Source organism: Eurosta solidaginis, chromosome X (genome assembly GCF_040869045.1).
Source record: "Eurosta solidaginis isolate ZX-2024a chromosome X, ASM4086904v1, whole genome shotgun sequence".
In the NCBI taxonomy this organism is placed as follows: Eukaryota; Metazoa; Arthropoda; class Insecta; order Diptera; family Tephritidae; genus Eurosta; species Eurosta solidaginis.
Window position 1 is genome coordinate 2,455,721 of NC_090324.1, and position 13,465 is coordinate 2,469,185.

The 13,465-nt window shown below is 35.0% G+C and overlaps 1 protein-coding gene across 1 annotated transcript in view; it reads right to left on the reverse strand.

Annotated features, from left to right (window-relative positions):
* Ca-alpha1D (Ca[2+]-channel protein alpha[[1]] subunit D) overlaps positions 1-13,465 on the reverse strand; it is a 6,221,746-nt gene that overhangs the window by 1,628,346 nt on the left and 4,579,935 nt on the right. The gene's annotated exons all lie outside the window — the stretch shown is intronic.

Here is a 13,465-nt window from a genome sequence, read left to right on the forward strand (position 1 = left end):
CTATAGCATATATCCTCCATACAACCGATAATTGTAAGTACTTAAAGGAAAATAGATAGACCCACCATTAAGTATACCGAAATAATCAGGTTGAAGAGCTGAGTTGATTTAGCCATGTCCGTCTGTCCATCTGTCCGTCTGTCTGTTTGTATGCAAACTTGTCCCTCAATTTTTGGGATATCTTGATAAAATTGGTGAGCGGGTGTATTTGGGTGTCCGATTAGACATTTGTCGGACCGCCGGATCGGACCAATATAGCATATATCCTCCATACAACCGATTTTTCAGAAAAAGAGGATTTTTGAAATATCTTACTCAATTTAACAAATTGAAGCTTCAAACTTCACCATATATTTTTTTATATTGCACATATTGTTGCCTGAAAAAATTGATGAGAATCGGTCGTATATACCCCACAACCGATTGTTCAGATAAGGAACTTTTCGTAATTACTGCCCTATTTTTGGAGCTAGAGGCTTCAAATTTCAACGAATGCTTACGTATATAGCATATGTTGTTGCCTGAAAAAATCATAAAGATCGGTGGTATATATAGTATATATATGGTGGTATATATAGTATATATATATTATATATATATTTTCGCAAATTTTTGCCCCATTTTAACAGCTAGAAGCTTCAAATTTCACAGAATACTTACGTATAAAGCATATATTGTTGTCTGAAAAAATCATAGAGATCGGTTGTATATATAGTATATATCTCATACAACCGATTGTTCAGATAAGAAACTTTTCGCAATTTCTACCCCATTTTAACAGCTATAAGCTTCAAATTTCACCGATTGCTTACGTATATAGCATATATTGTTGTTTGAAAAAATCATAGAGATCGGTTGTATATATAGTATATATCTCATACAACCGATTGTTCAGATAAGAAACTTTTCGCAATTTCTACCCCGTTTTAACAGCTAGAAGCTTCAAATTTCACAAAATGCTTACGTATATAGCACATATTGTCGTCTTAAAAAATCATAGAGATCGGTGGTATCATACATTATAACTCATATAAACTGTCATTTTTGCCCCTTTTTTTACGGCTAGAAGCTTCAAAATTCATCAAATTTCATCAAATAGTTACGTTTACGTCATATATTTTTGAAATACGTGATTCGTAGTCATAGTTTTTACATGCAGACCACAAAAACGTGAAGCTTTGCATCCTCACACAAAGAACCTACCTATTTTTATACCTTTCATGAAAATGAAATGGTATATTAATTTCGTCACGAAACCGAAAATTGTAAGTCCTTAAAAGAAAATAGATAGACCCACCATTAAGTATACCGAAATAAGAGCTGAGTTGATTTAGCCATGTCCGTCTGTCCGTCTGTCTGTTTGTATGCAAACTAGTCCCTCAATTTTTGAGATATCTTGATAAAATTTGGTGAGCGGGTGTATTTGGGTGTCCGATTAGACATTTGTCGGAACCGACCGGATCGGACTACTATAGCATATATCCTCCATACAACCGATTTTTCAGAAAAAGAGGATTTTTGTAATATCTTACCCAATTTAATAGATTGAAGCTTCAAACTTCACCATATACTTTCGTATATTGCACGTATTGTTGCCTGAAAAAAATGATGATATCGGTCGTATATATAGTATATATCCCCCACAACCGATTGTTCAGATAAGGAACTTTTCGTAATTACTGCCCTATTTTAAGAGCTAGAGGCTTCAAATTTCAACGAATGCTTACGTATATAGCATATGTTGTTGCCTGAAAAAATCATAAAGATCGGTGGTATATATAGTATATATATGGTGGTATATATAGTATATATATATATATATATTTTCGCAAATTTTTGCCCCATTTTAACAGCTGGAAGCTTCAAATTTCACAGAATACTTACGTATAAAGCATATATTGTTGTCTGAAAAAATCATAGAGATCGGTTGTATATATAGTATATATCTCATACAACCGATTGTTCAGATAAGAAACTTTTCGCAATTTCTACCCCATTTTAACAGCTATAAGCTTCAAATTTCACCGATTGCTTACGTATATAGGATATATTGTTGTCTGAAAAAATCATAGAGATCGGTTGTATATATAGTATATATCTCATACAACCGATTGTTCATATAAGAACCTTTTCGCAATTTCTACCCCATTTTAACAGCTATAAGCTTCAAATTTCACAGATTGCTTACGCATATAGCATATATTGTTGTCTGAAAAAATCATAGAGATCGGTTGTATATATAGTATATATCTCATACAACCGATTGTTCAGATAAGAAACTTTTCGCAATTTCTACCCCATTTTAACAGCTATAAGCTTCAAATTTCACCGATTGCTTACGTATATAGTATGTATTGTTGTGTCAAAAAATCATAGAGATCGGTGATATATATAATATATATATGATGGTATATATAGTATATATATATAGTATATATATATTTTTTTTGCGATTTCGGCCTCATTTTAACAGCCATAAGCTTCAAATTTCACCAAATGCTTACGTGTATAGCATATATTGATGTCTGAAAAAATCATTGAGATCGGTGGTATACATAGTATATATCTCATACAACCGATTGTTCAGATAAGAAACTTTGCGCAATTTCTGCCCCATTTTAACAGCTAGAAGCTTCAAATTTCACAAAATGCTTACGTATATAGCATATATTGTTGTCTGAAAAAATCATAGAGATCAGTGGTATATATATTATATAATTCATATAAACTGTCATTTTTGCCCCTTTTTTACGGCTAGAAGCTTCAAAATTCATCAAATTTCATCAAATAGTTACGTTTATGTCATATATTTTTGAAAGACGTGATTCGTAGTCATAGTTTTTACATGTAGACCACAAAAAACGTGAAGCTTTGCATCCTCGCACAGATTACCTACCTATTTTTTATTTTATATTTATCTTAAAAATCGTTTAGATATGTTCAAATTTCACCAAATGCTTACGTTTATAGCATATATTGTTGTCTGAGAAAATCATAGATACCGGTGGTATATATAGTATATATCTCATACAACCGATTGTTCAGATAAGAAACTTTGCGCAATTTCTTCCCCATTTTAACAGCTAGAAGCTTCAAATTTCACCAAATTCTTACGTGTATAGCATATATTGTTGTCTGAAAAAATCATTGAGATCGGTGGTATATATAGTGTATATCTCATACAACCGATTGTTCAGATAAGAAACTTTGCGCAATTTCTTCCCCATTTTAACAGCTAGAAGCTTCAAATTTCACCATATGCTTACGTATATAGCATATATTGTTGTCTGAAAAAATCATAGAGATCGGTGGTATATATATTATATACCCCATATAAACTCTAATGATTGCCCCCTTTTTACGGCTAGAAGCTTCAAAATTCATCAAATTTCATCAAATAGTTACGTTTACGTCATATATTGTTGAAATACGTGATTCGTAGTCATAGTTTTTACACGCAGACCACAAAAAACCTGAAACTTTGCATCCTCACACAAAGTACCTACCTGTTTTTTTATTTTATATTTATCTTAAAAATCGTTAAGGTATGTAGATCTGTTCACTATATAGTTCTTATCTTATACATCCGATTATTCGGAGATTACGAGCGGGATAAGATTATTGTTCAGCCCCATTCATGAAAGGTATGAAGTCTTCGGCACAGCCGAAGACAGTCCCCTTTTTGCTTGTTTATTTTATATTTATCTTAAAAATCGTTTAGGTATGTAGATCTGTTCACTATATATTTCTTATCTTATACATCCGATTATTCGGAGATTACGAACGGGATAAGATTATTGTTCAGCCCCATTCATGATAGGTATGAAGTCTTCGGCACAGCCGAAGACAGTCCCGTCCTTACTTGTTAATTTTAGTTTTAGTTGTGCGATTGTATTCTCGTTAATTATAAAATTTCTTGCCGTGCCTTTTAGCTTGGTCTTTATCATGGTTATCGCTAAGGCTTCATGACTATCCTTGATTTGGTCTAGAATATCAAGGGCATCTAAGAAACTGTGCAAATTCTCAGGCTTGCCATCAAACTCTGGCAGCACTGATGAGGCAGTGTTGATAAATTCTACTATTGTTTGTGCCATTGTAACGTTTATGTATGGGATATTTACTGGTTTATGTTCTTCCACCGATGAATTTTGGCTTAATGTTGGTGAAAAGGTGCGGATTCGTGAGGATTCGGTTAGAAATGAGCTAAAATCAACTTGAAGATTTTCCTCTATAGTAGTTGGTATGGGTATTTCTATGTTGTATCTCGCTAATGAGGATATTAATTTGTCTCGTACGTGTGAAAATAACTGGTAAGCTTCGTTTTGGTGTTCTTTAGTGAGTATATTATTTACCTTATTGATTACCTGTCTTTTATTAGTTGTGGATTGTACGATTGTGTTTAAGTGTTTAATTGTACTTTCGGGTTTTATCGTGGTATTTTTATTTATGCATTTATATACTTTTTCCTCTTTAATTTTTTCTTCTGATAATTTGTCGGGGATTTCTTGCCATTTACTTGTTTTATTTAAATGGTTTCCTTACCAAATTCATAGCTTGATATTGCCATCATTATGCCTTGAGCTATTTTAGTCCACCGAGGCATTTTAATGAATTTTTCTAACCATTTTCTATCAAGTTGAGTAAATTGGACAAAGGAGAAGTTTTTTTTTTGTGTATTTTAGTTTATTTTCCTTAATTCTTGGATTTTTTCTTTTAACTTAATCCTATCTGCTCTATTTGTTGTAACGTTCAAAATCTTGCAAGTTTCGGCTATTTCTTTTCTTTTTTTTAAATTTTTTACCTCCCCGCTTCCTTCTTTGGATTTTTGGGGCAAGAACTTTTGGTATTTCTTCTGTTTTGTTCAATTTGTTCCTCTGTCGATACTCTTCTATAGTGATCGGTTTCGGACCTTGCTTGTCTGCTTTTTTGTTTTTTTAAATTTTTTCTGAAATCTTTATAAAATCTTTGATTGTGTTTTCACACTTCTCAAAAATTTTATGGAATTCCTCTTCTGTTGTTATTCCGTTCACAACAAAGGAAATAACTGAAACTGTGTATATGTAACGAGAGTTAGCAGGGTATTTAAGAAGCTTTACGAAAACAACCTAAGCATTCCAATCTACTTAAATATTGAATATTTACTTTACGTTTCATTAATTCTTTTTTCTTTCTTTAAGTTTTTACATATATATTTTTTTTGTGTTGGTTTAAATTATTTCTAATATATCCTATTGTACAAAAAAAAAAATCCAAGGCAAAAATGTAATTTTTGCCAATGGTTAAGCGTCACAGGGCCGCCCAAGTTATTCTAAAAATTTAAATAATTTAAATATACTTAATATACATAACATTCGCTGCCAGTCGAATTGTCCATTATGTCCTGTTGGTTTGCCATATAATATAAGTTGCCAGTCTTATTCCAATTATGTCCTACTGGTTTGCTACTCTGCATTTATTTAGTGTTTGGCCAGATATTATGGTTATTTCACTCCATTTATGCGTTTAATTTATTATTGAGCTTCCGTTATTCTGCTTCAAACAAACGTTCATAACTAATTAATCCAGATAACCACCATGAGTTTATTCGTGTTTGCCATAAGTCCAAATTACGTTGGGTTGATCTAGCTTGCGATGTAATTATTGCTAAATTTTTCTGTGCAGGATTTTTATCAAGCATGATCTCAAAAAAATTTTTCTCTATGTTTTAAACTGGCAGGACCTTTCAGATTTTTACCCAAATCTGTCAGGATCTTTTCCTCCAGCAAGATCTTTAGCAGTTTTGCCAATTTTTGATCAGGCTGGCAGGATCGCCATGTAAGGGTATGTTTATAGATTTAAAACAAAATTGTAATTTATTGGTGCTAATATTCAGCGCAGACATCAGATTCTCTTTTATTAACAAATGCGTTCCTTTTATAGGAATTCTACTTAATTTACTATTACAATATTTTTGTACAATACTTACACACGAAAAATAACTACATTCTATTTCTATATACATATTCAATACAATATTCTTATTACCTAACTATGTAATAATGTTTGGTCAGTCGCACCGTCAAACTGAGGTTGTCATTCAGTTATGTTTACGGGTTAAGCAACTGTAAATGGATATGGCCCCCACTGGGTTCAATGTAACTTAGTTTTGCCGCTATGAGTAATTTGTGTGTGCTCGAAAGTGAAATTCATTTGTTTATGCATTTCAAGTTAGACCTATTCTGGCGTGTACATAAGTACAAATATCTTATAATACGGTAATACCACAGAGTTATGCCAAACCAACGGAGTTGAGCATTCTCCTGACTCGAAACAAAGGTTGCATTCAAAAAAGGCTTCACATACATTTGTGCATTCTCATTCAACTTGTGCTTATTGTCAAACAGCAGAACACACATTGGGAAATTGTACCTCGTTTTTAGCTCTTCCTGTGTCAAGTTGATTTGAATTTTTGAAGCGTTCAGGGCTGTGCATAAATTGTTTTCGAAAAGGCCACTCTGTAGCAAAATGCCCTTCCAAATTTAAATATCGAGTTTGTAAAGGCATGCATCATACACACTTACATATATTTTCGCCGAGTTCCGATGCAAAGCTTAGCACTGCTCCGCAGGCTTCTGAGTCAACTCTACCAGTCGCTATGGTGATACGATCACAAAAAAGGGCTATTATCCCAACAGCCATAATTCTAATGAAAGACAGTTTTGGGATTTTCCAACCCGTTCGGGCTCTGTTAGACTCTTATTCCGAATTAAATTTTATTACTGAAGAAATCGCTAAACGCTTGCAGCTGAAGCGACAAACATCTAATCAGGAAATTTCCGGAATCGGTGACGTTCAAACAACGTTAAAGCTTGCAGTGTATGCTACATTTCGCTCTCGTTTTTCAACTTTTGAACGTTCTGCACAGTTTGCGGTAACTAAGAAAATATCGTCGATGCAGCCTAGCGAATATATTTTTTCAAAAAATTGGACTATTCCTGAAGGAATTAATCTTGCTGATCCATTGTTTTACAAACCTCAAAAAATCGATGTACTGATTAGTGAGGTCTGCTTTGATATTTTGCGCGAAGAAAAGCAAACTCTAGGCAACGGTTTGCCATTTTTAGTCAACACTTCTCTAGGATGGGTTGTAGGCGGACAATGTAAGCAACCAATAACTCAGCCATTAACGTGCAATGTGGTGAGAGAAGTGGAATCTGTAGAGCCATTACTGCGCAAATTCTGGGAAGTAGAAGCGATTACTTCGCTGCCACCGCAACTATCCGAAGAAGAGAAAGCATGTGAAGAACATTTTCAATCTAATATTTTCGTACACTCCGAAGGCCGATTGCAAGTGCGCCTACCATTTAAGGAATCTCCAACAGCCCTTGGAAATTCCATTGACGGTGCGCGTAAAAGATTTTTTGCATTTGAACGCCTTTTAGCAATTTGCACAGCTCTTCGAATAAGTTAATTTTGTATTCGGTTCCCATATCTGTTAGAATTGTTTTCATGGGACCATAAATCAAAAAGAAATGCTCGAATATAGCTTTAGCAACTGTTATCGCATGTTTGCTCGGGACTGGGATTGTTACCAAATATTTGGTGAGATCGCATGTAATGGTAAGTGAGTATTCGTTTCCACTTATTGATCTCGGTAATGGTCCGACCGTATCGATCTCAACTATATCGAAAGCCTTCGGAGGTGTCTCCGTTATTGTCATTGGCTCTTTGATATGCTTATTTATTTTATTTTTCTTGACAGTGGATGCAGCCCTTTACGTATTTTTTACGTCATTTTTCATGTTTAGCCAGCTATATTTCTGCTTGATCTTATTTGTCATGCGCTTTATTCCTGGGTGGCCATCACTAATAGAATCGTCATGATATTTTTGCAGAATTTCTTTAATTTTCCCGGGATTATTCACGTATGTAAGGTATCTTTTTACGCGTCTGATTGTATTGTCTGTTGTCATTTTGGGTTTGTGGTCCTCTTTGAGCATTGTTATTTATTCTCGAATTATTGTTGTATCTCGGCAGTGGTCTAAACCTTCTGCCTCAGTACTTCCCATAGTCGTTACTTCGGTAACCTCCGCGGAATTTACTTCGGTATTGATTTTGTTGCCGTATACTTTAAATTGTGTTCGAGCTGCCTGTGATTTCCGTGCAGCTTTTTGTGAACTTTGAAATTGCGTCGTTCATTGTTGTGAAAGTACCCGCCTGCATAATCATTTTCACTTTATCATTGGAGCAGTTCTTACACATAGCTTTGATTGCTGCTTGGGTAGCATATTTCGTTGCCAAGTGTGGGTTTAATCCGTCTGAGATATAGGCTCCCTCCAATGACCTAGTTATCTTTTCTATCTCCTCAGTGTATTGGTTTGCAGTTTTGTTACGCTTTTGGATATTCAGGAGTTTTGCTGTCAAGACTTCTACTGATTGGCCTTTGATTGCAGTTTTTATACCTTTCATGAAAATGAAATGGTATATTAATTTCGTCACGAAACCCAAAATTGTAAGTCCTTAAAGGAAAATAGATAGACCCACCATTAAGTATACCGAAATAATCAGGTTGAAGAGCTGAGTTGATTTAGCCATGTCCGTCTGTCTGTCTGTGTATGCAAACTAGTCCCTCAATTTTTGAGATATCTTGATAAAATTTGGTGAACGGGTGTATTTGGGCGTCCGATTAGACATTTGTCGGAACCGGCCGGATCGGACCACTATAGCATATATCCTCCATAAAACCGATTTTTCAGAAAAAGGGGATTTTTGTAATATCTTACTCAATTTAACAGATTGAAGCTTCAAACTTCACCATACACTTTCATATATTGCACATATTGTTGCCTGAAAAAATTGATGAGGTCGGTCGTATATATAATATATATCCCCCACAACCTATTGTTCAGATAAGAAACTTTTCGTAATTACCGCCCTATTTTAAGAGGTAGAGGCTTCAAATTTCAACGAATGCTTACGTATATAGCATATATTGTTGTCTGAAAAAATCATACAGATCGGTGGTATATATAGTATATATATGGTGGTATATATAGTATATATATATATTTTCGCAATTTTAGTCCCATTTTAACAGCTAGAAGCTTCAAATTTCACCGAATGCTTACGTATATGGCATATATTGTTGTCTGTAAAAATCATAGAGATCGGTTGTATATATAGTATATATCTCATACAACCGATTGTTCAGATAAGAAACTTTTCGCTATTTCTACCCCATTTTAACAGCTATAAGCTTCAAATTTCACTGATTGCTTACGTATATAGTATATATTGTTGTGTCAAAAAATCATAGCGATCGGTGATATATATAATATATATGTATATGATGGCATATATAGTATATATATATAGTAAATATATATTTTTTTTGTTTGTTATTTCGGCCACGTTTCAACATCTAGAAGCTTCAAATTTCACCAAATGCTTACGTGTATAGCATATATTGATGTCTGAAAAAATTATTGAGATCGGTGGTATACATAGTATATATCTCATACAACCGATTGTTCAGATAAGAAACTTTGCGCAATTTCTGCCGCGTTTTAACAGCTAGAAGATTTCAATTTCACCAAATGCTTACGTATATAGCATATATTGTTGTCTGAAAAATCATAGAGACCGGTGGTATATATATTATATACTTCAAATAAACTGTCATTTTTGCCCCTTTTTTACGGATGGAAGCTTCAAAATTCATCAAATTTCCTCAAATAGTTACGTTTACGTCATATATTTTTGAAATACGTGATTCGTAGTCATAGTTTTTACATTCAGACCACAAAAAACCTGAAACTTTGCATCCTCACACAAAGTACCTACCTATTTTTATACTCAGTTGAGCAGAGCTCACAGAGTATATTAACTTTGATTGGATAACGGTTGGTTGTACAGGTATAAAGGAATCGAGATAGATATAGACTTCCATATATCAAAATCATCAGTATCGAAAAAAAATTCGATTGAGCCATGTCCGTCCGTCCGTCCGTCTGTCCGTTAACACGATAACTTGAGTAAATTTTGAGGTATCTTAATGAAATTTGGTATGTAGGTTCCTGGGCACTCGTCTCAGATCGGTATTTAAAATGAACGATTTCGGACAATAACCACGCCCACTTTTTCGATATCGAAAATTTCGAAAAATCGAAAAAGTGCGATAATTCATTACCAAATATGGATTAAGCGATGAATCTTGGTAGGTGAGTTGAGCTTATGACGCAGAAGAGAAAACTAGTAAAATTGCACCGCTAGTAAAAGTGGCACCGCCCACTTTTAAAAGAAGGTAATTTAGAAGTTTTGCAAGCTGTAATTTGGCAGTCGTTGAAGATATCATGATGAAATAATGCAGGAACGTTACTCTTATTACTATATGTCTGCTTAATAAAAATTAGCAAAATCTGAGAACGACCACGCCCACTTTTTAAAAAAAATTTTTTTTAAATTCAAATTTTAAAAGAAAAGTTAATATCTTTATAGTATATAAGTAAATTATGTCAACATTCAACTCCACTAATGATATGGTGCAACAAAATACAAAAATAAAAGAAAATTTCAAAATGGGCGTGGCTCCGCCCTTTTTCATTTAATTTGTCTAGGATAATTTTAATGCCATAAGTCGAACAAAAATTTACCAATCCTTGTGAAATTTGGTAGAGGCTTAGATTCTAGGACGATAACTGTTTTCTGTGAAAAAGGGCGAAATCGGTTGAAGCCACGCCCAGTTTTTATACACAGTCGACCGTCTGTCCTTCCGCTCGGCCCTTAACACGATAACTTCAGCAAAAATCGATATATCTTTACTAAACTCAGTTGACGTACTTATCTGAACTCACTTTGTATTGGTGTAAAAAATGGCCGAAATCCGACTATGACCACGCCCACTTTTTCGATATCGAAAATTACGAAAAATGAAAAAAATGCCATAATTATATACCAAATACGAAAAAAGGGATGAAACATGGTAATTGTATTGGTCTATTGACGCAAAATTATAACTTTAGAAACAAACTTGGTAAAATGGGTGTGACACCTACCATATTAAGTAGAAGAAAATGAAAAAGTTTTGCAGGGCGAAATCAAAAGCCTTTGGAATCTTGGAAGGAATACTGTTCGTGGTATTACATATATAAATAAATTAGCGTTACCCGACAGATGATGTTCTGGATCACCCTGGTCCACATTTTGGTCGATATCTCGAAAACGCCTTCACATATACAACTAAGGGCCACTCCCTTTTAAAACCCTCATTAATACCTTTAATTTGATACCCATATCGTGCAAACACATTCTACAGTCACCCCTGGTCCAAGTTTATGGCGATATCTCGAAAAGGCGTCCACATATAGAACTAAGGCCCACTCCTTTTTAAAATACTCATTAACACCTTTCATTTGATATCCATATCGTACAAACAAATTCTAGAGTCGCCCCTGGTCCACCTTTATGGCGATATTTCGAAAGGGCGTCCACCTTAAGAACTAAGGCCCACGCCCTTTTAAAATACTGATTAACACTTTTCATTTGATACCCATATCGTACAAACAAATTCTAGAGTCACCCCTGGTCCACGTTTATGGCGATATCTCGAAAAGGCATCCACCTATAGAACTAAAGCCCACGCCCTTTTAAAATACTCATTAACACCTTTCATTTGATAACCATATGGTACAAACAAATTCTAGAGTCACCCCTGGTCCACGTTTATGGCGATATATCGAAAAGGCGTCCACATATAGAACCAAGGCCCACTCCTTTTTAAAATACTCATTAACACCTTTCATTTGATACCCATATCGTACAAACAAATTCTAGAGTCACCCCTGGTCCACCTTTATGGCGATATTTCGAAAAGGCGTCCACCTATAGAACTAAGGCGCACGCCCTTTTAAAATACTCATTAACACCTTTCATTTGATAACCATATCGTACAAACAAATTCTAGAGTCTCCCCTGGTCCACCTTTATGGCGATATCTCGAAAAGGCGTCCACCTATAGAACTAAGGCCCACTCCCTTTTAAAACACTTATTAATACATTTCGTTTGATACCCATATTGTACAAACGCATTCTAGAGTCAACCCTGGTTCACTTTTATAACAATATTCCGAAAAGGCGTCCACCTATAGAACTAAGGCCCACTCCCTTTAAAAATACTCATTAACACCTTTCATTTGATACCAATATAGTACAAACAAATTCTAGAGTCACCCCTAGTCCACCTTTATGGCGATATTTCGAAAAGGCGTCCACCTATAGAACTAAGGACCACGCCATCTTAAAATACTCATTAACACCTTTCATTTGATACCCACATCGTACAAACAAATTCTAGAGTCACCCCTGGTCCACCTTTATGGCGATATCTCGAAAAGGCGTCCACCTATAGAACTAAGGCCCACGCCCTTTTAAAATACACATTAACACCTTTCATTTGATACCCATATTGTACAAACGCATTCTAGAGTCACCCCTGGTCCACTTTTATAACGATATTCCGAAAAGGCGTCCACCTATAGAACTAAGGGCCACTCCGTTTTAAAACACTTATTAACACCTTTCGTTTGATACCCATATTGTACAAACGCATTCTAAAGTCAACCCTGGTCCACTTTTATAACGATATTCCGAAAAGGCGTCCACATATAGAATAAGGCCCACTCCCTTTCATTTGATACCCATTTAGTACAAACAAATTCTAGAGTCACTCCTGGTCCACCTTTATGGCGATATCTCGAAAAGGCGTCCACATATAGAACTAAGGCCCACGCCCTCTTAAAATACTAATTAACACCTTTCATTTGATACTCATATCGTACAAACAAATTCTAGAGTCACCCCTGGTCCATCTTTATGGCGATATCTCGAAACGGCGTCCATCTATAGAACTTAAGCCCACGCACTTTTAAAACACTCATTAATACCTTTCATTTGATACCCATGTCGTACAAAATAAATTCTAGAGTCACCGCTGATCCACCTTTATGGCGATATCTCGAAACGGCGTCCATCTATAGAACTTAGGCCCACGTCCTTTTAAAATACTCAATAATACCTTTCATTTGGTACCCATATCGTACAAAATAAATTCTAGAGTCACCCCTGGTCCACCTTTATAGCGATATCTCGAAAAGGCGTCCACCTATAGAACTTAGGCCCACGCTCTTTTAAAATTATCATTAACACATTTCATTTGATACCCATATCGTACAAACAAATTCTAGAGTCAGGCCTGGTCCACCTTTATGGCGATATCCCCAAATGGCGTCCATCTATAGAACTATGGTCCAGTTCCTCTTAAAATACTCTTTAATACCTTCCATTTGATACACATGTCATACAAACACATTCCAGGGTTACCCTATGTTCTTTTTACAACATGGTGATTTTCCCTTACTTTGTCTCCACAGCTCTCAACTGAGTATGTAATGTTCGGTTACACCCGAACTTAGCCTTCCTTACTTGTTTA